A 4,499-nucleotide genomic window follows, 5' to 3' on the forward strand; every position below is an offset into this window, starting at 1 on the left:
GGCGCGGGGACGGCGTCGGGCCGGCACGCGGACAGCGTCTGGGCGGCGGGCGGCGTCGGGGCAGCGGACGGTGTCGATCTGGGCAGCCTGGCGGCGTCGATGAGCTCGGCGTCGTCGGGCGGGCCGGGGGGCAACTGGCGATGAGTTCGTCAAATTTTCCCAAGTGCTACTTATATACCCAGACCTTTGGTCCGGGTTCGTGGCACAAACCGGGACTAAAGGGGGGCATTGGTCCCGGTTGGTGCCATGAACCGGGACCAAAGGTCTCTTTTCAGCAGCCCAAAGGGCGGGAAGCGGCGGCCTTTGGTCCCGGTTGGTGACACCAACCGGGACTAATGGGGAGCATTGGTCCCGGTTTGTGCCACGAACCGGGACCAATGCTCCCCTTTAGTCCCGGTTCGTGCCACCAACCGGGACCAAAGGCCTAGTGCTGCCCCGCACCAAAACTTTAGTCCCACCTCGCTAGCTGAGAGAGCTCGAGAGTGGTTTATAAGCGCTGCTGCGCCTTCCCTCTCGAGCTCCTCTCAAATGCAGGCTTTCGGGCCTAACCCTGCGCTGTGTGCCTGTGGGCCTACTGGGCCTCCTGCGGGTCTGAATCCTGGACCATGGTAGGGTTTCTAGTCGTATTCAGGTCGTGGGGGCCCAGTAGGTGGCACTTTTTTTCTTTGTTGCTTTATTTATTTTATTTGGTTTCTACTTACAACAAAATATTTATTGTTGCTATTTTTTCCAGTTTTTTGTTTTGTTTTCTGCATTATTTATTTATTTTGTTTTTTCCTTTATTTTTTAATTCTTTTTGCTTTTAGTTTTCGAAAAATTATAAACTTTCTCTTGGTGCCATTAGTTTTCAAATTTGAAAACACTTTTTTAGTTTTTTTGTTTTCTTTGTTGCTTTATTTATTTTATTTTTTTTCTACTTACAACAAAATACTTATTGTTGCTATTTTTATTTTTTTTCAGTTTTTTTTTGTTTTCTGCATTATTTATTTTCTTTTGTTTTTTGCTTTATTTTTTAATTCTTTTTTGCTTTTAGGTCAGCAAAATTATAAACTTTCTGTTAGTGCCATTAGTTTTAGAAAAATTATAAACTTTCTGTTAGTGCCATTAGTTTTAAAATTTGAATAGTTAAAATTTGAATTCTTTGAAATTTGTGTGAATCACAAGTTTGTGATTAACTTTACTAAAAAAATGGACATAGATGCACCTATAGAGAAAATTCGACCTGAATTCATAATCAATTTCTATGAATTTCAGAGAAATTCATTATGAATTTAGGTCAAATTCCCTGTATAGGGGCATCTATTTTCACTTTGAGAGGAGCTCAACAAGGCAGAGAGGGACGGGCTTATAAACCGGTGTGAGCGCCCTTCGGTTGGCGAGGTGGGACTAAACTTTGAGCGCAACGAGGACCAACCCTTTAGTCCCGGTTTGTGGCACAAACCGGGAATAATTGTCATGGGCCAGGGGCGAGCCGCATTGCTATCTTTTTTCCAGTTTTTTGTTTTGTTTTCTGCATTATTTATTTTCTTTTGTTTTTTCCTTTATTTTTTAATTCTTTTTGCTTTTAGGTCAGCAAAATTATAAACTTTCTGTTAGTGCCATTAGTTTTAGAAAAATTATAAACTTTTTGTTAGTGCCATTAGTTTTCAAAAAAATGAACATAGATGCACCTATAGAGAAAATTCAACCTAAATTAATAGTTTTCAAATGAACTCTGAAAAAGTTGGCATAGCCTGTGCATGTACAAAACGGACAATGGTTTCATACTCGTCTGTTACAAAGTTGGTATGGTATCATCATAATAGTTGCGGGAGAAAGTCTTCATTTTTTCTTCGCTTGTGTCATTTGCTTATTGCGCCGTAACCATGGATAATCTTCATCATTTATCAGGATGCTTGGGTCAACCTTGACTTTGAAGGGAGGAATTTCATGAAACTTTTCATAATCTTCAGACATGTCTGTCTTGCCCTCCACTGCCAGGATGTCCCTTTTTCCTGAAAGAACTATGTGGCGCTTTGGCTCATTGTATGATGTATTCGCTTCCTTATCTCTTCTTTTTCTCGGTCTGGTAGACATGTCCTTCACATAGATAACCTGTGCCACATCATTGGCTAGGACGAACGGTTCGTCAGTGTACCCAAGATTTTTCAGATCCACTGTTGTCATTCCGTACTGTGGGTCTACCTGTACCCCGCCTCATGACAGATTGACCCATTTGCACTTAAACAAAGGGACCTTAAAATCATGTCCGTAGTCAAGTTCCCATATGTCCACTATGTAACCATAATATGTGTCCTTTCCCATGTTGGTTGCTGCATCAAAGCGGACACCGCTGTTTTGGTTGGTGCTCTTTTGATGTTGGTCAATTGTGTAAAATGTATTCCCAATTATCTCGTATCCTGTTTAAATCAATACAGTCGAAGATGGTCCCCTGGACAACAAGTACAACTCATCACAAACAGTCTTGTCACATCTGAGACGTGTTTCCAACCAACTGCTGAAAGTCCTGATGTGTTCACATGTAATCCAGTCCTCACACTGCTCCGGGTGTTTGGAGCACAGACTGTTCTTGTGTTCATCGACATACGGGGTCACCAAGGTAGAGTTATGTAGAACTGTGTAGTGTGCTTGAGACCAAGAATATCCGTCCCTGCATATTATTGAGTCTCTTCCAAGCGTGCCTTTTCCAGTCAGTCTCCCCTCATATCGCGATTTAGGGAGACCTATCTTCTTAAGGCCAGGAATGAAGTCAACACAAAACCCGATGACATCCTCTGTTTTATGGCCCATGGAGATGCTTCCTTCTTGCCTAGCGCGGTTACGGACATATTTCTTTAGGACTCCCATGAACCTCTCAAAGGGGAACATATTGTGTAGAAATACGGGCCCCAGAATGACAATCTCGTCGACTAGATGAACTAGAACGTGCGTCATGATATTGAAGAACGATGGTGGGAACACCAGCTCGAAATTGAAAAGACATTGCACCACATCACTCCTTAGAGTTGGTACGATTTTTGGATCGATCACCTTATGAGATATTGCATTGAGGAATGCACATAGCTTCACAATGGCTAATCGGACGTTTTCCGGTAGAAGCCCCCTCAATGCAACCGGAAGCAGTTGCGTCATAATCACGTGGCAGTCATGAGACTTTAGGTTCTGGAACTTTTTCTCTGGCATATTTATTATTCCCTTTATATTCGATGAGAAGCCAGTCGGGACCTTCATACTGAGCAGACATTCAAAGAAGACTTCTTTCTCTTCTTTCGTAAGTGCGTAGCTGGCAGGACCTTCATAGTGCTTCGGAGGCATGCCGTCTTTTTCGTGCAAGCGTTGCAGGTCCTCCCGTGCCTCAGGTGTATCTTTTGTCTTCCCATACACGCCCAAGAAGCCTAGCAGGTTCACACAAAGGTCCTTCGTCACGTGCATCACGTCGATCGAAGAGCGGACCTCTAGGTGTTTCCAGTAGGGTAGGTCCCAAAATATAGATTTCTTCTTCCACATGGGTGCGTGTCCCTCAGCGTCATTCGGAACAGCTAGTGCGTGGGACCCTTTCCAAAGATTACGTGTAAATCATTGACCATAGCAAGTACATGATCACCGGTATGCATGGCGGGCTTCTTCTGATGATCTGCCTCGCCTTTGAAATGCTTGCCTTTCTTTCGACATTGATGGTTGGTCGGAAGAAATCGACGATGGCCTTCTTCCTGCATTTGTCCAGGTATATACTTTCAGTGTCATCTAAACAGTGCATGCATGCGTGGTATCCCTTGTTTGTCTGTCCTGAAAGGTTACTGAGAGCGGGCCAATCGTTGATGGTCACGAACAGCAACGCCTTTAGGTTAAATTCTTCATGTCTGTGCTCATCCCACGTACGTACACCGTTTCCATTCCACAGCTGTAAAAGTTCTTCAACTAATGGCCTTAGGTACACATCAATGTCGTTGCCGGGTTGCTTAGGGCCTTGGATGAGAATTGGCATCATAATGAACTTCCGCTTCATGCACATCCAAGGAGGAAGGTTATACATACATAGAGTCACGGGCCAGGTGCTGTGATTGCTGCTCTGCTCCCCAAAAGGATTAATGCCATCCGCGCGTAAAGCAAACCATACGTTCCTTGGGTCCTTTGCAAACTCATCCCAGTACTTTCTCTCGATTTTTCTCCACTGCAACCCGTCAGCGGGTGCTCTCAACTTCCCGTCTTTCTTACGGTCCTCACTGTGCCATCGCATCAACTTGGCATGCTCTTCGTTTCTAAACAGACGTTTGGTATTATAGGAGCATACCACATCACCTTCGCAGGAACCCTCTTCCTGGGAGGCTCGCCATCAACATCACCAGGGTCATCTCGTCTGATCTTATACCGCAATGCACCACATACCGGGCATGCGTTCAGATCCTTGTATGCACCGTGGTAGAGGATGCAGTCATTAGGGCATGCATGTATCTTCTGCACCTCCGATCCTAGAGGGCATACGACCTTCTTTGTTGCGT

Source organism: Triticum dicoccoides, chromosome 6B, assembly GCF_002162155.2.
Source record: "Triticum dicoccoides isolate Atlit2015 ecotype Zavitan chromosome 6B, WEW_v2.0, whole genome shotgun sequence".
Taxonomy (NCBI): domain Eukaryota; kingdom Viridiplantae; phylum Streptophyta; class Magnoliopsida; order Poales; family Poaceae; genus Triticum; species Triticum dicoccoides.